Source organism: Mixophyes fleayi, chromosome 6 (genome assembly GCF_038048845.1).
Source record: "Mixophyes fleayi isolate aMixFle1 chromosome 6, aMixFle1.hap1, whole genome shotgun sequence".
NCBI lineage: Eukaryota > Metazoa > Chordata > Amphibia > Anura > Limnodynastidae > Mixophyes > Mixophyes fleayi.
The window spans coordinates 133,485,881-133,507,881 of NC_134407.1; the positions used below are offsets into that span (position 1 = coordinate 133,485,881).

Sequence of the window (22,001 nt, forward strand, 5' to 3'; positions counted from 1 at the left end):
TCATTTCAGACCACTGTGGGAGTCGCTTCAGGGATGTCCCAGAAGTCCTTCAGTCGTGTGCTAAAGGTTGTTCTGGGGGCGTTTGTGTCGCGTCTAAGGCAATTCATACATCTGCCACTCGATGAGGAGTCCCTGGTGCCGATAAAACGGCAGTTTTCCCACATAGCCGGTTTCCCGCATGTCATAGGGGCAGTCAATAGGACTCATGTAGCCTTGGTCCCCTCTGGTGGGAAGGCTGCTAATTTTTTAAATCGCAAGCATTTCCATTCTATAAATGTCCAAGCTATATGTGACGCCTCTCTCCAGATTCGTAACCTGGTAGCTATGTGGCCAGGGAGTACACATGACTACTTTGCCTTCCGGCAATCAGGGATGTGGGAAAGATTGCAACTGAGGCAAGGTGGTGCAAGGCCGAATGGTGATGCCTGGCTATTAGGTATTTTTATTATTTAACAAACATGTCATGTATGTAGTAGTTTAAAGTGGAAATAGTAATGTCTTAAGTTTGGTAGCTAAGTAGATATATTACAAAGGCACATTGCAATATCATTCAAAAGTACATTTAATTGTGATGTTTACCTTAAAATCCAACATGGATAGCTGCCCATATGAAAAGTTGTTCAAAAACTTAAACCTTGGTTACAAATACATTGAATATGATATGTGTCTGATTGCTTCTTTTGCCATTATTTCTCATCCATGTTGCCTGTCTTGTTGGCATAGATATAGTTATTTGTGTCTACAATTATGACACTCGCTCATATTTTTAAACTTTTTCATTCTTGTCACCCCTTGTAGGAGATAACGCATACCCTTTTCGCCCTTGGCTCCTCACTCCTCTATTAAACCCACGTACGGAGCAGGAGATGACATACAACTCCGCACATACAGCCACTAGATCTGTTGTGGAGTGGGCATTTGGTCTTTTAAAGGTCAGATTCCGGTGCCTAGATGGGTCTGGTGGTGCTCTAATGTATGCTCCATCCACTGTGTGTGATATCATAGCTCTGTGCGTGGTGTTCCATAGCATCACTATTAGGAGTGGGGTTCCTTGGGTGGAGAAGGCCGAGGTTGCTGTCCATGAGGTGTTAGATGCTGACCCCAGCCCTCCAGAATCAGTTGATGCTGTGTCTTTCAAGCAATATGTCCTGGACACCTACTTCTCTTGTAAGTGTTTTTGTAATGTTTTTTAAAAATACAACATACATAGCTAATAAGTTTATAATTATACAATTTATTTACACAATAGCAAAAACACATCAAACAAACAATTTTTTTTTTTTACGGGCCCTCTTTGCTGGTATAATGGTTGCATCACATCGAGGATGAGTCTGGCTTCTGGTAACCCGTGACATAGAAGGCAACAGTGGTGAGGAAGCAGAGGCCAGTGGAGCAGCAGTGAGTGACTGTGCAGCAGCCGTCGATTGTGTGGCACGGGGTGCACGGGGTGCACGGGTGGCAGATGGGGCAGAGATGGCAGATGGAGCAGAGATGGCAGATGGGGCAGATATGGCAGATGGGGCAGAGATGGCAGATGGGGCAGAGATGGCAGATATGGCAGATGGGGCAGAGATGGCAGATGGGGCAGATATGGCAGATGGGGCAGAGATGGCAGATGGGGCAGAGATGGCAGATGGGGCAGATGGGGCAGATATGGCAGATGGGGCAGATATGGCAGATGGGGCAGATATGGCAGATGGGGCAGAGATGGCAGATGGGGCAGATATGGCAGATGGGGTAGATATGGCAGATGGGGCAGATGGGGCAGAGATGGCAGAGGGGGCAGATGGGGCAGATATGGCAGATATGGCAGATGGGGCAGAGATGGCAGATGGGGCAGAGATGGCAGATGGGGCAGATATGGCAGATAGGGCAGAGATGGCAGAGATGGCAGATGGGGCAGAGATGGCAGATGGGGCAGATGGTGGTAAATAATAGTTGTATTGCTGATTAGAATGGGAATATGGTTCAATGTCAACATATGGGTTGGTTTGAAAATGATGGCGATGCATTTGGGGTCTTAGACTAGAACCAATAGAACCTTGAGAGTGGAGTTGTTCAATATGTGAAGACGGGTGCGCGCGATAAGGCCAACTTGTGGAATGATAATCGGGTGAAGTGTAGTATGATTGATACATGGGACTAAGAGATGGAGAGAAAGAAGTAGGAGAAGATTCCTGTGATATGCGTGATTGTGGATTGGTGATATACACTGCAATAAGGTCAGTTAGACGGGTAAGGGTAGTGTTGATAGATGAAAGGTTTAAGTCCATAGTGCTCTCTATACGGGTGAGGCTACTGTGTAAAGTGTGCTCCATACGGGTGAGGGTTGTGGCAATATCTGTGGTATTGGACTCAATAGTGGCATTTGTGTCTCTAATACTGTGATAGCATGCGTGCAGTGATTCCCGTTCACTGACTTCTGGCTCCTCACTCATCTGATGCTCTTCCACATCACGTGGCTCCTCCACCAGCTCATCCTCTGAAATTTCTTCCGCTGTATTGGGCCCTACAAGGGGAAAAAATGAAATAAATAATGCCGTCCTTAGGTAATTAGTGTGAATTGATATATTTATATATATATGTGTGTGTATTTACCTGTAGCTGTGATAGGCTCGATGGCGGCTGGGCTACGTCCGGTGTCAATGCGGCCCACACCTTGAACCATCTCCGCATCCAAAGAGGCCAATGCCCTGGTCTCCAATGGAGTCAATTCCAGCGTTGCTGGAGGTCCACCACCTGTCATTCTTGCATGTCTTCTGTGTTCAGAAATTTTATCTTTTAGGCGGCGTTTAAAGTCTTGCCACCTGTGTGCAAAATATACACATTAGCAGGATAATATTATCCACAAAATCTGGACACATTTAACCAATTTTTGTACGCTTAAATATTTACCTTTTCTGGACCTCATTAACCTTGCGTCTGATTGGAGCCACGGTATTGACCTCATTTGTAATTTCTTCCCATATTCTTGCTTTTGATGGTGCAGAGAGTGGACGCGGAGTGGAGTGGAGCCTATCAACAGCCAATTCGACCAAAATGTCGATTTCATTTTTTGAGAAATTAGGCTGTCGTGTTTTTTTAGCAGCAGCAGATGATGAGCCGGATGGATCATTGGAGTCTTGTTCAGACATGTTCAGGTTCTCCTGTAGAAAAGAAAGTGCAATTATTTCATTTCCTACCACGCTATCTGTCAGGTAGCAGACCTAGGCCCATGTTACTTACCCCAAAATGGAGCAAGGTTCTCCTGTTTTTGAAGGTTTTTTTTGGGCAAAGTGAGTACAATCTAAAAAAGGAAAAAAGAAAGTGCAATTATTTCATTTCCTACCACGCTATCTGTCAGGTAGCAGACCTAAGCCCATGTTACTTACCTCAATATGTGGCAATATTAACCGTTTCCTGACAGCAACAACTTAGAAAAGCCATGCAGAAATTGTCAGGGCGAACTATCGCATGCTGTATGCGATTTTATAGTGGTGCATTCAGTTGCATACGCGCCAGAACGCTAGGCACGCTTGAGCAGTGATTGACAGGTCAGTCAGCCATCTTAGTACAGGTTCCGCGATGGACGTGCAGACGCACCGACGTGCACTGAGAACCAATCGGTAAGCAGGATATTAAACTGTCATTTCTGAGACAAAATGAGGTCTGCAGTATTCTTACGTACCGAACTGCGGGTGCTGACAGCAACGATGGACCGTTGTTTTGAGCCTGCAGGGAGGTATGTGGGAAATGATGAGAAACTACAGGCATACAGAGCCGTGCGCAGGCGTCTGCGTATGCAGGTTGGTACCCGCCGCTCCATCGTGCAGTTGCAACGCCAATGGAGTGATCTGCGGAGGCGGCAGCCCGACCTTCTTACAGATTTGAGGGCTGAAATTATTGCTAGTAAGTCGTGCTCAAACACTAAATAATATGGCAATGAAATTTTTTCTTCTCACAGGAAATATGGACAGAAAAGGCCTATTTTCTGACCATTCTCATACTAAATGTATGAATAATGTTAGTCTTATTTGCGATTATTCTGATTATGTCCTATTATATATATATGTTAAAAATTTAAGTGTACATTTTTTTACAAATTTAATGTTATTGACATGAGTACCATTTTAGCATTCTAAGCTACCATTCGCTGCATGTATGTATGTATTCGCTGTGTATGGTGAATACATTACAAAAATACACATAAGATAACACATAATGGTCTCCAACAGGACGCCAACGCAGCTCCGAACACCACCGCCAACATCAACAGGTGGTCACACCGGAGGCGCCAGGTGGTAGCCAACAGCAACAGGTGCAGTCAGCGGTGGTGGAGGATTCGCCGCAGTCCGCTGACCTGGCAGCATCACCTCTGCTATTCCAGAGCCAACCAGAATCCACCTCTCAGCAACCACAAGTGCTGGTTGAGGAAAGTAAGTACATTACATGGTAATTTTCGTATACTTTAGTTGTGGTTTTTTTTTTTTTTCAATATATGATGTTTGGATTTTTTGGGTAGAACATGACAAACAGTTCTCACTGGCCATTCACAGTACAAGGCATCCTAAGTTCCCACCAATGGGAAAAATGTCCTCCCAGCAATTCTTGTCTTGTGCGCAGGCCAACTCAGCTGGCAGGCTTTAAAAATGCACCCTAGAGGGTGAGATTCTCCTTGGCTAAATTTTGCAGAAAGTTAATGTATACAATAAAACAATATAATAGTAATATAATACTTTGTATTACTTGTGTCTCCCCCTTCCCTTTAGGTTGTCTCATGCGCATGGCCCTCTTTTGTTGTGTGCTCCTTCTACAGTACCTTCACCCTCTTGTCCTTTTTCGATAGGCCTGTTTTCCCTGTTTTCTTAAGCTTAGGCCTTCTTCTTGCTGATTTCTACCATCACTATCTGTCAGAGATAATCTGATTTGTGGTTTACCCTGTCACCTGTCTTTGTATCATGTTGTGTCTTGGTTCTGTTTTCAGTACATGTTATGTACTTCTACATTTATCAAAATTTAATGAATGGGGCCAGTGTTTGGTTAACATTCATTTATGCAGTATACCGAGCTTACAAAATGCAAAGGTACAAGAACCGACAGCTAGCATTTCACCACATTGAAATGTATTAAGAGTGCATTTACTAAATTGTTGTCTTTCATTTGTTGCAGCTGATGAGGAGTCGATGGGTCCTCCAAGGCACAGCCAGAGGCTTCTGGATGAATTAAAAAAACAAGAAAAAAAATATAAAAAGCATAAAGAAAAAGCAAAAAAATGTAAAAAAAAAAAAAAAATATCTCAGAAAAATGTTAAATACCTTTTATTGATTATTTTTTTTTCCTGTTGCTTACTTAACATTTGTTAATAGTTTTAGTATATAAATTAAAATATTTTTGTTACAAGAAAAACTGGTATATGTGTGATTTCATTGAACTAATTTACGTATTAGCATTATACACTTAAGTAAAGCTGTTGTTTAAAAGCCAATAGAGAAGAGGCCAACCAATAGGGTCACACCTCACATCCGGGATATAATGTGATAAGGCCCAAAGAAATAACAGTTAGGTACGACATAACCTCTTTCTAAAACATATACTGAAAACAGAACCAAGACACAACCTGATACACAGTAAAACAGGGCTAGCGGCATAACCTCATTGGTGTTATATAGGTTAATAAAGTCATAAAAAAATTCCTTCAGCAAAAGACACTTAACGAATAAAATTGGATCATTGTTTCTTTACAAAATAATAAGCTTCCACTCTTTTTCTATGCTGAAAACTCTGATCTTAAACAGACCAGAGATGTACTTTGTGTTTCAACAAAAGAAGGTTATACTATAATTTACACCTATCATATAACAATTGGATGAGAAAGTATTTAGGCGTATCCTGATCCTTTTGAGTCTCCTGGATGCAATGGACAAGTCGAAGAAGTCTGTGCAAGTCTTTGTTGAAAATCTCTGGATTGAAAACATAGGTTCTTTGAATAACTACTTCATTTCTGTTAATATTCTTTTCCTTCCAGCTGACACCAAAGGCTTATATAATATAATAATAATATAATACATATGACATTATAAAAACACATCAAATATACATGATATACTGATATATGATATACGATAAAACACTGTAAATATTTCAATATTACGAAATTTTAATCATCAAAAGTAAAACATCTTGACAGGGTAAACAAAGTAGCATAACAAGGAGAATATATATTTTTACGGTTATTTGCAACCAGCACCATGATTCAACAATTGAGAGATACACCAATGATGTTACTATGCACTAAACAGCGTAGCGTTCGCTTCTGCACGTAATGCAAGTATGTGCCGGCTTGTACGGACGTGAACGGGTAGATTAGGAAGACTTGCGCCGCAAGTCATGAAGCTGCGTATGTGAGAATACGCAGCTTAATGACTTCGGCCGTTCGCAGCCACAAAGTACGTACATTAGTGCACGTACGTACGCTGCGCTCATTTTGCGTCCCGTAATGACTCAGGCCCATGGACTTTAGTCCTACACCTTAGCCCCCATTTGTTTTATCATAAACTTCTCATGATTATTGTCTACAAAAACATTGCCTCTTAAATTTCTTGTTTATGTATGTTTTTGGTTTTTTTTGCCTGTTTTGCCATTTAATACAGTTATATTATAACATCTGCATCGTTTATCAATACATCTTTTTCACTCTGTATTGCGCTGGGGAACCATGTATATTATGTTTTGCTCTACCTAGGAGCCTTAGACCAACTCCTATCCCCCTGTTCCCCTGGCTGCCCCACCTCACACTCACGTGGGAAGCGCTGATCCCCCAATTGTTTTATATATACAAAATCTGCTGAGTTTATTATCGCTGGGAGCGCAAGTTGATACAATCAACCTACCTTTCCAGTATAATTCCTCCTAGCTGCTTCACCAATTCGCACTAATGGTTGTCGCGCGGTTAGATCGCACTGCCTACCAATACTAGTTATTACCAAACCTTGCGATTTATTGGTAGCGCTTTGCGAAAATCCAGTTTTCGCATTCGGTATACCTGCCCTGTATACCATCCTTCAGTTGGGCAACCCGCCTCGTCAGACAGCAACTGAGCACAATGAATAATAAACAGTGTATCTACGTTACAAAATCACACACTATACACCTTTTCTGCGCAGAAAATTAAAAGTTCCCAACAATAGTAATAATGTCTCAGAGGCTTTCACAAGTAATTATTCTATGCATATATAATAACTATCAATACGATTGTTTAACCACGTGGCAATATTAGCGGAAGTTCACATACGCAAGGCAGGAAGTACACATACCCTATGCAATGCAATACACTTTAAAACATAAAACGACAAAAAAAAGAAACATTTTTCTTTCTTGTCGCTAGATTCTAGTTAGCGTTCCTTCAGTTTACGCAACTGCGGACATTCGGCTTCTCAACACAAAATGGACAACAGGTTTTGAACACATTGCGTTCTTTCCCATATGAGACGCGTCCGTCAATATCCACTCTTTGTTGAGCAACCGAAGTCCGCAAGCATTGCGTACCTTCAGATAACGTAACCTCCTAAACTCACGAGCCCCCAAATTATTAAAGTAATTTTATCGTTTTCAAATAAGCATTGCCCAATCAATTGTATGTGTTTCCAAAGCACAAAATGATTTATTTTAGCAGATGTAAATAGTCAACAATTCAATACATTATTATATTATGATACAGTACAGTACAGCACAGCCAATACCAAAAGATACATATATACCGCGCTCTTATTGCATGCATTCGCTGCGCACCCACGGGACCCAATGGACAGTATATCTGCTTAGAATACTGTGTCAGAGTTGACTGAGGCTGGGTGTGCAGCTATGATCATATATACACATTCAGTGTTACAGAGAACAATAGAGATGACGTAGTTTGTTTCTATAGGTCCAGACGTTGGGTGGGTCCAGGGTAAACAGGTCATAGGCTGATTCAATCTAAGGAATCCAAATGTGGGGGTCGTCTCTCCAGGGGGTCTGCTCCTTTCATAGCCAGCATCATACAAAGGTTTATTCCCTAATATCAATAACTAAAGTATGCAATGTGCGATCTCTTCGCCGACTGCACCGGACAGCTGCTGATGAATAGGGCTTTAATATGACACTAGGCATGATACCTTTCCTATAACCTGAACCTTGAATATCACTGAAGTGTACATATAATCATTATATATATATATATATACTACTAATAAACCAAATACTATCTGCTCATAAATTACAGTGTAACGGAACCAATATGAATATGAATTATATAAATAACTAAATGTTGTAATGCGAGTGTGTGCGTGCGTATTTTACCTTGCGATTGCACCACGCCACGTGTTACGTGGCGTACGGATCGCAATCGCACGGCAAAACAATATTAAACCAATATACTTTCGTTCATCCAATTATACGACTTCGACATGTGAGGCAGATGTGCTAACCACTAAGCCACCGTGCTGCAATATTCCACAGAAGATACATATGCTAATTTCAAAATATTTTCCTTCCATTCACAAATATCAATAGTGCTCACAAATATACCAATGTTCTGATTCATAACACTATCTGCAACCATTTTGTACAGTGAACCAAACAATTTTAGAAATATGAATTTGACTAGACATTCTCCCTTTATAAGCAATATTCCACAGAAGATATAAACTGGAGTGTAACAAGTCATTATAACATACTAAGTCATATATTAACAAACTCTGCAATGCCATGTTTTAAAGAGAACCATTTATGATACAAATAATTAAAGGCATATATTTTAAGTAAGGATAAAATCCAATAAATGTCGTTGATTAATAATTGAACTGACCCTAGTAATAAGTCTAGTCTACTTGAAAATTTTGATATAAAGAAATATCTAACCATTTAGAGCACTGTTTCCCAACTCCAGTCCTCGGGACCCCTAACAGTGCAGGTTTTCCAGGTCACAAGTGAAATAACTAGGACCTGTGGATCTTTCAAAATGTGTCAGTTAGTAATGACTACACCTGTGCTCCAGCAAGGAGATATGGAAAACATGCAGTGTTAGGAGCAGGGGCGGATCTAGACTTTATGTTTAGGGGGGGCGATTTTGCATTCTCACGCCCCTCCTTTGCTCTGATTGGCTGGCCTGCGTTAACCCCGCCTTCCGCCCGCGGTTGGCCCCGCCCCCTCCCGTTGTGGTCGCCGGCTGGGACCACTCTGATTGACTGGCCCACATTTAGCCCCGCCCCCCCACGCGCACTTAGCCCCGCCCCTCCCATTTTAATCGGCGGCTGGGACCTAGCTTTTTGCTGCTAGGGGGGGCGAATGCCCCAATCGCCCCCCCCCCCTGGATCCGCCACTGGTTAGGAGTCCCTGAGGACTGGAGTTGGGAAACACTGATTTAAAGGGTTACATAATATGAACTAGTAATTCATTTAATAGAAATTGACAATTTATTTTATAGGAAATCCTTTTAAAATAAAAATTTGATATTGAAAGATTTTCGGTGGATCAGCATCCAAATCCCTGTCAATAATCTTATCATACACTATGACACTACACTTTTTAATTATTTTTTTTTAAAACCACATAATTTTAATGGAAAATAACAAAGTTCTGGATAACTTGGATTTCCTAAGCTTTGTGTATTAATATTGGATTTGGAAAATGTATTGGGAAGTGGTAGATATTTGTGTAAATTGGTATAGTATGCATATTTGACAGCTCATTAGCCTGTTTTAAACCTAATTGCCAATACAGATGGTAAATACGGTTGGATGATTATCCCATCTGGCCGAGTGTGCACTCATCCGTACCAATGGTGCTCTTTGTCCATACACTCAGCAGTGACCATACATGTAATTTTAATTTGTACATCTGCAAAAAGTGAAGGGGGGTTTACTTACCCCCTACAGTACTTCATCTATAAATGACGACAGAGTTATGTGCTGGCTGGGTGCATACATGATTCACACTCTACATCATCAAAGTCTTTTCTCTGAACTAGATGAAAGGTTAGGTCATCAGTAAAACATAACAGCATAGAAACAATAGTCAATTGATTTCTATTTAATGAGCTGCAACTTGCAAGTGCCTCTTAATAAGTTACTCAGGACTGGAGATGAGCAGAAGTCAACAAGAACTGTATCTTTGGTTACTGTTAATGGTTTATTTTTAGATGCCATATACTTAAAGTAAAATAATGATCAGGATGTATAGAGATCACAATTGTGTTTGTCAAAGCACGAATCATATTCTGTGCTTGCTGTACTCTTTTGGACTTCATCATCATCATCATCATCATTATTTATTTATATAGCGCCAGCAAATTCCGTAGCGCTTTACAATTGAGAACAAACATTAATAAAACAATACTGGGTAATACATACAGACAGAGAGGTAAGAGAACCCTGCTCGCAAGCTTACAATCTATGGGACTTATAATATAAGCCCTGTCCACTGGTCACAAATAACATTTTCTTCAGTGTTGTTTTATACCGATGTACATAGTTGGCCTGATGCCGATACATGTTGTATTTTGCATTTAATTGCACTGCGCATGCCCAAACTAACTTCAAGCACATAGGACACTTCTGACAGTCTAGGATGTTGGGAACGGTGATTGGAAGTGACACATGCAAGTAGTCAATGTACAGTAAGGGTGTGCCAAGGATGAGAGCATGCAGCAGTGTCCGATTGAAGCTTTGGGCATCTCTAAAGTACGTGTTATTTTGCCATATAGCTTGCACCAGCTACAGGTCACTTGTAAGTGCCAAGTGATAGTGATGACTGTCAATTATGCATGCTGGAACATGTCTATGTCATCAGGAACAATCATGCATTTTAAGTACAGAAGACAATAATAAAATCCTGATAAATGTAATGTGTTTTATTTTTTTCTTTAACGTTTTTCATTAATGACTATATTATTAACAGTTGATATTCTCTGAATACTTTTTTCTGTACATTCTCCTGGGACTTTATATTTCACATACTGTAGTATTGTGCATATGCTACAGTGTATTGTGTCTTTCTCTATATGGCAAGTGCCCAGTATGCGCAGTATACCTAGATTTAACAAGAAATGTTTCTTCAGATCCCCTTCTAGTTGAATATGGAAGTGCATGTCCCGATTTATGCATGGTTTAATAAAAAAATAGCACAATAGGTTTTTTTTCGTGCCTTAATGCTCAGGTCCAGTATATCACTCAACAAATAAACCAACACAAATATCAGATTAGCCTATCTGTCATGACTGTAAGGTGGGTGTGAAGATACGTGGTTTCCAAATCACTTAGACACGGTATTAGAGGAAAAATAGACGGTTGATTTATTCTGCAGAACAGGATTAAATACAGCACGGCTCCTTAACGATAGCAGGTCCAACAAGTCAGGAAATCAGTTCAAATAAATCCAGTGGGATAGGGACAGCACAGTCCCCTTAACAGTAGCAGGTCCAACAAGTCAGGAAATCAGTTCAGATAAATCCAGTGAGATATGATCCACAGCAACTCTGTGGCAGAGCATCACCTCTAGGCCAAAAGTTAATCACACAAGTCCAGCTTCCCGGGTAGCCTCTTTTATCACCTCCTAATCCCCCTTTGGGATCTGCCTGCCCAGTGAAGTTGCAAAAGGTCTTGATTGGTGGGCTGCTTACACTATCCAGCCCAATCCCCTACCTTCCCAAGTGTCTTCAATCAGGTGACCCCTACTGGGTCTGGCTCCTGGCTGGCAGTAGAGCTCACTAGTGGACAATGAGGAGCAAACTAAATAACAATGATATCTTAATTTACTTAACATTTGAGTGTTCCATGTGGAGGTGGAATTTAACCCCTGAAGTACTTTTCCAAGGATATGTTATAGATACCTCACTGATACTTCCTGATAACAACATGGCTAAAAAGTGCAGTTCAGGAATGGAGTAGATTAAGGGGTTGTAACATCATACACCATGCCTGTTATTTTACAGTGCGGTTATGTGTTCAGTGGGATACTAATAAGCGGAATGACGTGTGGGCCTGATACAGGCAACTATTTATTACTCTTTATTAATATAGCACCAACATATCCCACAGTGGTTTACAATTGGGAACAAATACAGTAATAAAACAAGAATGTGTATTATCAGACAAAGAGGTAAGAGGAACCTGCTTGCAAGTTTACAATCTATAGTGGGGGATTGTGCCCTGCAACTTACCTAAGAATGTCCTTATTCTCTACTACATGTCATAGTATTTGTAATAGGATCTGACTAAATGTTGCACAATGCTGAACAAGCTGCTGTCACCACCATAATATTCAGGAAATGAGTAATTGCAAGGAAAATGGTTTACTTGTGTTTATTCCAGGGTACAGGTATGGAAACTCAGGTTTGTGAATATTACAAAACACTTTACCAGAATTAAGCCATCTGTATTTTACCTCAAAAGTTAAATTCAGTAATATTTAAGCATCAGAGTTTCCAAATTGAGCGAATAATGATCTAACTGTAAAAATACAGCTCTGAAAAAAAGTACTAATGTTTTGTCATTACTACTTGCAGCCAACAGATGGCGATATGCTGATATGTATGGGACACAATGGGGACTTTTTCTAACAAAACCAGAGAATAACAAGCCCATGCTCTGTATATCCCATTTTATATATGGTACCAGCTGCGTGGCAATATGCCCACACTCTGTATATCCCATATTGTATATGGTACCAGCTACGTGGCAATATAAATGCCCATATATATATATATATATATATATACAAAACAAAAAGACAGTTGTCAGCGCTGATCCTTTACACTGCATATCTGTGTGTGTCTAGCAAAATGAAAACATGAGGTAGTTCATATTTTGATCAAAACATGTAAGCCTGCATCCCAACATCAAGGGCACCTCATTATATGCAGGTCCTACACTGATCTATATGTTTTAAACGCCTTTAAAATGCAGTTCAAATCAGATATACTTACCTCCCAGGTATAGGTGTTTACATCTAGCAAGGGCTGGCTTGTGAGCCACACCAAATGTACCTTTAATAGACTTGATGGACAACTGCTATGACAATAAGCCAATATTTTGAAACAAAACCAAAATTAATGATGGAGAAGTAAAATGTAGCTAATTATGTTTGCAATATGAATAGCTTACTATTATATAACAATTTTACGTGAAGTAATTAAATTCCCTTTAAGCTAGGCTTTCTAAATATTTGGCATTCAGATACTCTGTGTGGAAACCTGTTACCTAGAAGCTCCAAAACCAGGAAGAAACCAGGAAGAAACATAAATCATTACTACCGGTTGGTCTATTGTCATACACATAGGTGTGATCACCAGGGGGTAAATGTATGAACATGCGGGTTCTTTACAATGCAGCGCAGTTTGAAATTTAATCTCCGAACACGCTGAACACGCTGGTGTTGAAGAACCCGCATGTTTATACATTTACCACCAGAGGCAGTATGGGGAAAATGGTTGAATGAAATTTAGTATATTGTAGGTGCCCTTAATTACATGACATTATCCTTATCTGGAACACCCCATTCTGTACAATATAAATATAGACAGTAAGAACTTTCTTATCTGTCATTACTCTAATCTACTCTCATTTAATAACATAACTTTCCACTTTCATGTTACAGTGATGCTAAATCTGTGTTGTTTTTATTTTCAAAGGCTTTCATCTTGTTAGGAACCCCTCCAGCCGGCACAACACAACCCGGAGTCTACTCTGCCAGTCAGGTGTTCACTGGAGCCCCTGATGGTGGGGACAGACTGGGCTGCAGACTGACAGAGGGTCGTGAAGTGTGTACCGGCTGGGGAGAACCCAGGCAAGAAGAGTCAGGTCCACGCAGAGGTCAAAGGCCGGCAGCAGGTAACAGTAATGATGAACAAGCTGAGGTCAGAGGTCACAGGCAAAGTAGCGGAACGGGTAAACAAGCCAAGGATCAGGGTCACAGGAAACACAAGCGAAGTCCAATACGAAGCCAAGGGTCATACACGGGAAGTCAAACGTAGATACAGGATACAGGAACTTGAACAAGCAGGTCAGCAGACTGGAGCACAGAAGCTATAACCGGCAATGAGGCAGCAGACCTCATTGCCTTAAATACCCAGCTGAACTAATCACAGGTAAAACACACTCCTGCAGGTTAATAGAGCAGTCACTAATAGGGGCCAATCAGGGCTTGCCCCTGGCCTGCACAGTTGCAGGCTAATGCCTGTAATTGCCTCCTATAATCTGCCCATATTAATTAGCCCACAGGCTGTAGAAGCTGCGCCCGGCTTCCTCCTATGGCGACGGCCGGGACGCGGGTGAGTGAGTCGCGGCGGCTGGGCACCGCCGCGGCTCGTAAGAGTACCCCCCCCTTGAGGAGGGGTCGAGGGACCCCGACATCCTGGTTTTCTAGGGAATTTTTTGAAGAACTCCTTCAGTTTCTTTGGGGCATGGAGTTGTCTCCGCGGAACCCAAGATCGCTCTTCTAATCCGCGATTCCTCCATTGTATAAGGAAATGCACCTGTCCTTGAACATTTTTAGAATCAAGGACCTTTTGAATCACAAATTTTTTTGGCCCACTGGAACCTCTCCCAGGCACACTTGAAGACTGGGCTTGACCAGGATAAAGCACTGGCTTCAATAGAGAACAATGAAAGGTGTTTGGAATTCTTAACGAGCCTGGAATTTTTAACCTAAATGCGACGGAGTTCACCTGCTTGATGATAAGAAACGGCCCGATGAACTTAGGACCCAATTTCTTACAAGGTTGTCTGAGCCTGATATTTTTTGTAGACAGCCAGACTTTCTGGCCAACCTTAAGGGAGCAGGGGGTACGGTGTCGGTCCGAATTTTTTTTTGCAACAAGTGAGGCTTGTTTTAAAGATGAATGTACTTTCTTCCAGACAACTCTGAGATCCCTGGCAGTGGAACGGATCTCCTGAATACCAACAGACTGGAGTGAATACAAAGAGTTAGATCTGGGGTGGAAACCATAATTGCAAAAGAACGGAGAGGTTTTCGTGGATGAGTGACAGGAGTTGTTACAGGCAAATTCTGCCCAGGGCAACAAGGAGGACCAGTTGTCATGGAACTCCGATATGTAGCATCGCAAGAACTTCTCCAAGGACTGGTTAACCCTTTCAGTCTGCCCATTTGACTGAGGGTGGTATGCAGATGATAAACTGACCTTGATTCCCAGGAGGGTACAGAATGATCTCCAGAACTGTGCTATGAACTGGGAACCCCGATCGGAGACGATGTCTGTAGGGAGTCCATGGAGGCGGAAAATGTGTTGAATGAACAAGACTGCCAAATCTCGAGCAGTAGGAAGCCTAGTGAGTGGAATGAAATGCGCCATCTTGCTGAACCGGTCTACCACGACCCAAATGGTATTGTGTCCCGCAGAGGGTGGCAGATCGACTATAAAGTCCATGGACAGATGTGTCCAAGGTTTACCAGGGGCGGCCAACGGAACTAACTGACCTACCGGGCGAGTCCTGGGAACTTTGTTCCTGGCACAAACTTCACAGGACCGGACGTGACTCTTGACGTCAGCAGACAGAGACGGCCACCATACAGTACGGGAAAGGATTTCCAGTGTTTTGCAGACTCCAGGATGCCCAGCAGTCCGACTGTTGTGTGCCTCAGCAAGGACTGTCTTCCTTAGATGAACTGGGACAAACAAACATCCTGCCGGAGTGTTATCAGGAGCCAACCTCTGGAACCTTTGTAAGGTACAGCTCAAATCTTGAGTTAATCCGGCATGAATCATAGACACAGGAACAATAGGCTCTGGGCAGGTGACCGGAGCATGATGTGCCAGGAAACTTCTAGACAGGGCGTCAGCATGAATATTTTTGGAACCAGGACGATAGGTGATAATAAAGTTGAACCGAGTGAAGAACAGCGACCACCGAGCCTGTCGGGGGTTCAGACGTTTGGCTGACTGTATATACTGTAAGTTTTTATGATCCGTTATAACAGAGATCTGGTGTGCAGCGCCTTCCAACCAGTGCCGCCATTCCTCAAAGGCCCATTTAATTGCCAGCAATTCTCGGTTTCCCACGTCATAGTTGGTTTCCGCTGATGAGAACTGACGGGAAAAAAAGGCACATGGATGTAAGCGGTGGGTCTGGGGGTCTTTTTGTGACAAGACGGCCCCAGCACCGACGTCAGACGCATCTACCTCAAGAACAAACGGTACCCTAGGATCCGGATGTCTGAGAACCTGAGCAGACACAAAAGCTTTCTTCAGGGTTTTGAATGCATTTATTGCCTGTTGTGACCAAACAGTTGGATCACCTCCTTTGCGGGTCAAGGTGACGATAGGAGCCACGATATCAGCAAAGCCGCCAATAAACCTCCTGTAGTAATTGGCGAATCCCAGGAATCTCTGGACCGCCTTGAGGTTATTCGGTTGTATCCAATCCAGAATTGCTTGGACCTTGGTTGGGTCCATGGAGAAACCTTCTGAGGAGATTAGATAACCGAGGAAGGATACCTTCTGGACCTCGAACTCGCATTTCTCGAGTTTAGCGTAGAGGTGATGTTCCTGTAATTTCTGTAGGATTTGTCTGACATGACCCTGGTGCACAGACAACGATTTTGAATATATGAGGATGTCGTCTAAGTAAACAACAACAAAGTGTCCCAGGAACTCACGTAACACCTCATTAATCAAGTCCTGAAATACGGCAGGAGCATTACTAAGGCCAAACGGCATGACCAGGTATTCGTAATGGCCCGAGAGCGTGTTGAAAGCCGTCTTCCACTCATCACCTGCTCTAATACGTATGAGATTATAGGCCCCACGAAGATCAATTTTTGTGAAGATAGTGGCTCCTCTTAATTGATCAAAAAGAACGGAGATGAGGGGAAGGGGGTAGGTGTTCTTAACCGTAATAAGGTTCAGCCCTCGATAATCGATACAGGGTCTGAGTCCACCGTCCTTCTTGGGTACAAAGAAACACCCCGCTCCTACTGGGGACTTGGATGGCCTGATGAAGCCCTTCTCCAAGTTTTCGTCAATATACTCCTGCATGGATTTGGTCTCTGGACCAGAGAGAGGATACAAGCGTCCCTTGGGTAATTTAGAGCCCGGAATGAGCTCAATGGCACAGTCGAAATTGCGGTGCGGTGGTAGTGTGTCAGCAGCCTTTTTGGAGAAAACATCCCAGTAGTCATGATACTGAGAAGGGAGCTGCTCCGGAATAGACTGAATAATACGTAGAGGTAGTGTCAAGCAAGACTGTGTACAATGGGGGCTCCACTGGACAATTTCTCCTTTTGCCCAATCCATGACGGGGTTATGGCAGGATAGCCAAGGGTGGCCCAGAATTAAAGGAACCGAAGGACATTCGATAAGACGTAAGACTATGGATTCCGAATGGAGAGCGCCAATGTTCAACTGTAATGGTGGGGTCTCCCAAGTAATTTTGCCGCCTGGCAACGGACTACCATCTAAGCCACATACCGTAATGGCAGATTGGAGTTTAATCCGCGGAATCCCAGCAAAGCGGGCAAACTCGATGTCAAGGAAGTTGCCAGCAGCTCCACTGTCAATGAAGGCTGATAGTTTCGTAGAACGAGCACTGAACGTGAGCTGTGCAGGGACCAATAGTGCATTTTTCTGGGAGACAATTTGTAGACCTAAGTGAACTCTCCCCTTGTTCCTTAGGCATGCTCGTTTCCCGACTTGTTTGGGCAAGAACGGGAGAAGTGGCCTCTTGCGCCACAATATAAACATAAGCCTTGTGACCGTCTCCTGTCTCTCTCCTCAGAGGAAAGACGGTATGCTCCCAATTGCATTGGTTCCTCACCATCCTGGGAGATAGGAACGAAGGCGGATGGAGGTGATGACGTTTCCTTTTCAGTTTTCCGCTCTTTATATCTCCTGTCAATTTTAATGGAGAGGTGCATCAGATCCTCCAGAGAGCTAGGAGACGGGTATTGCACCAGCGAATCTTTAATCTGTTCAGATAGGCCGACACGGAACTGACTACGTAAGGCAGGGTCGTTCCATCCACTGTCAGGTGACCATCTACGGAATTCCGCGCAGTATTCTTCTGCCGACCGTCTGCCTTGTTTCAAGGACCGTAGGTGAGCTTCCGCTGAGGCCACTCGATCCGGGTCATCATACAGTAAACCCAATGCCTCAAAGAAGGAGTCTACGGACTGCATGGCCGGACTGGTCTGTGGCAAAGAAAACGCCCAGGACTGGGGGTCACCCTGTAGAAGGGAAATAATAATCCCAACTCGTTGCTGCTCTGAACCGGAGGAGCGGGGTCTCATCCGAAAATAGAGCTTGCAGCTCTCCCTGAAGTTCCGAAACAAGGTTCTATTTCCGGAGAACCGATCCGGTAAATTCATTTTGGGCTCACAGATGGGATTTGGAGGAGATTGTGAAGCTTTTGTGGCTTCTTCTTGAACAGACATACGCTCAGCCAATCCCTGCATCATCTGATACAAAGACTCAACATGGCCTGCTAGGGTTTGTGCCGGAGACGGTGTGGATCCACTTGCATCCATCCTAATCTTGTCTCCGTGAGTCGGCCGGTTATAATGTTAGGAACCCCTCCAGCCGGCACAACACAACCCGGAGTCTACTCTGCCAGTCAGGTGTTCACTGGAGCCCCTGATGGTGGGGACAGACTGGGCTGCAGACTGACAGAGGGTCGTGAAGTGTGTACCGGCTGGGGAGAACCCAGGCAAGAAGAGTCAGGTCCACGCAGAGGTCAAAGGCCGGCAGCAGGTAACAGTAATGATGAACAAGCTGAGGTCAGAGGTCACAGGCAAAGTAGCGGAACGGGTAAACAAGCCAAGGATCAGGGTCACAGGAAACACAAGCGAAGTCCAATACGAAGCCAAGGGTCATACACGGGAAGTCAAACGTAGATACAGGATACAGGAACTGGAACAAGCAAGTCAGCAGACTGGAGCACAGAAGCTATAACCGGCAATGAGGCAGCAGACCTCATTGCCTTAAATACCCAGCTGAACTAATCACAGGTAAAACACACTCCTGCAGGTTAATAGAGCAGTCACTAATAGAGCCAATCAGGGCTTGCCCCTGGCCTGCACAGTTGCAGGCTAATGCCTGTAATTGCCTCCTATAATCTGCCCATATTAATTAGCCCACAGGCTGTAGAACGCTGCGCCCGGCTTCCTCCTATTGCCGGGACGCAGCTCTGAAGCGTCTGCTGGTTGCCCCGGCAACGGCCGGGTTATGGCCGGAAATGACGTCCCGGTCGCCATGGCGACGGCCGGGACGCGGGTGAGTGAGTCGCGGCGGCTGGGCACCGCCGCGGCTCGTAACACATCTAAAGTAATATTTACAGTCAGCTGTACTCTTCTTTTTCATCTGAGTCATTTTTAAAAAAATAGTAGCCAATGAGTTAAAGACTATGTTAGGATGGGCTTTCACTGGACCCTGTGACAATACTACTTCTGCCCTCACAGTATCACCACTGCAGAGCCCCCAGGAGAGGCCCGAATACATTGTACATACCATCTCTCAGCACCTCTGATTGTTATGGGCGCAGGAAACCTTTGTTATCATATACTGTGTTATTAGTCTACGCGCTCATCACATCTAGGGCCTGATTCATTAAGGCATGCAAAAACGAACATATTATGCTTCTTTTTATAATAACAAATAAATCAGGCATACACGCATCCTTATTCAACAAGGAGCGTATGTAAGGATACGTCTGTTGTTGAATACGGGTCTAGGTGCTCTCTACCCTAACAGACAATACACTGCAGAATACGTCCAATACATATGTGGAATATAAAGTCACAAAAGAACGCACAGAATAAAATAAAAGTATTAAAAGATTGTCACCTGTTCATAATGACAAGACATTACAACATTTTTTTTCATTTTTTTCTTCTCCATAATATACATTTATTTAGATGTTATTAATGTCTACTGTACATAAAATGTATTCTTACAGTTGTTTCTGATTGCAAACACATGTCCTACCTTGCATATGTGACCATCATCACTGTAGCTGCTGCCAATGATACAACAGAGAAACACGTACCTTTGAGATGCCAAAACTTCAATTGGACGTTGCTGTACATTGACTATCTGCATAGGCCTAGTCCCATCCCTGTTCTGCACATGAAATCATAGGCTGTATTAAGGCTCTTTTGTGCTTAAAGAACAATTAGATGTTGCTGCGTTCATTGGTGTATAGTCTGGTTCTGGGCAGAGCGATTTTATGCGAAATATGGCAAGTACCGGCAATTACGTTCCTTAATGAATCAGGCCCCCTGTCATTTCCAGTCTACACATCTATAAACCACTTCAAATCATACTGGGAAGTGCTGCTTCATTCACTCTCTCTCCCTGAGGAACACTTCACAATATGTTAGTTATATCGCCTTGCATGTAATTACTAACCAGCATCACTCACTGCCTGGAATATTTATTTGGATGTGGGGACAATACACATAGAAAAGGGAGGTTAGGTTATGATAATTCAGTTTTTAGACTTTTATATATATAACTATAAATGATTAATGAGCAATATTTATGCAGCACAGGAGTCTGCTTTATAGATATATGCAGTGGTGGAGGTGAAAATTTTGAAGGGGCAGTACAGAAGTTTTAGTTCAATAACTAGGGGCTGCCTAAGCCCCATTTGCCTTAGTATAATGTCTTCAATTACATATACACTATTGAATCACATTACGTATGAATAATTACCCAGCGTTGTGCTTTTTACATATGTACATCAATTTCTATATCTACAAGCCAGGTAAAGAAGTTGTGGATTTGATCTTTCATCAGCAGGTTAGTCTGTTATCCCCAGGCTTCTGACAGAACAGCAGAGACTGCTGGGAAAGGTTTGACAGTAACATAGTTACTTTGTTTCTCTGTAGAAGTTCAACATTGGATTTTTATGAGTGCTGGCAGCTGCCATGGGAACATTTGAAACAATTGTTACAAATGTATCTCTATGTTTCATTTACACCAGCACAGATCCACTGACAATTTACTATGTGGTGGAGATATATGCTTGTATGAATAAAACACAGAGGGGTATATTTACTAAATAGCAGGTTTGAAAGGTGCTTCAGTTCCCTCTAATATTGCACACTAGTCATGTCACGCTTTCCCTGGGGTTAAGGCATCATTCGCAGCAAATAAGCTTTTAAAATAATTTATATTCATTACACCTGACACAAAGCAGTCCCGGGGCCCAATCCTGTTTGTTTAGCGAGAAATATTGGCTATGACAAACTGTAGCGTTTAACTTGGGAAGCTAGGTAGATATTAAAGGAATACTGAACAAATAAACATCAGATCATTCACAATAGGCCTGTTTATTTCCAGTTTATTATATTTATTATTATTATCTTTTATTTATAAGTCACCACAAGGGGCCCACTCCATTGTACACAGCAACAAAATTACATAATAACATCAATACAAACCGCAAATTGACAGAAAGTAAACACGAGGGAAGTGTGAGAGCTAACATTCTAGGGTTGCTGATGTACATCAAATAGCAACTATACTTTGTACTAAACATATGTACCACATCTCTTTCTAATGCTAGTGACAAATGCAAGCTAATTAATAGTCATCTAAAACAGCAAATATGTGCTGGTGAATTATTTCATAGTATTAGCTTGGGGTGGCTCAGATGAACTCTGTCCAGCCATGCGTTAAAACTAAGTAGGGGGAGACTAAATTATTTGATTTGGTTTCTAAACACCTCTACTCTACCTACACGGTATTTATGGATATACTGCCTCATTTAGAGTCGGGCATAATGTGCGTCTAAGACGTGCATGCAAGAGTAGGAGTGGTAGTGTGCCGCAGCTTGGTAGGGTATTTCTATTGGCATGCAACCACAGTTGCTTCCCACTCGTAATAACCTACGGAGCTGCGACCAGTTCCCACAGCTGGCTAACTACTTGCACCACCTAATTCCTGCCGCACTTTTTCAGTCTTTTTTGACATGCGTTCCGTCTGCGTCTTGATCTGACTAGGGTTGTTTTTGCGGGTAGAAGCCCATAGT

The 22,001-nt window shown here is 42.7% G+C and overlaps 1 long non-coding RNA gene across 1 annotated transcript; it reads left to right on the plus strand.

The window, feature by feature from the left end:
* Positions 1–1,069: 1,069 nt before the first annotated feature.
* On the plus strand, positions 1,070–5,246 carry LOC142160398 (uncharacterized). The gene is made up of 3 exons (XR_012693201.1): positions 1,070–1,167; positions 4,215–4,415; positions 5,149–5,246. It is a non-coding gene; the product is annotated as an uncharacterized LOC142160398 (long non-coding RNA).
* The last annotated feature ends 16,755 nt before the right edge of the window (positions 5,247–22,001 follow it).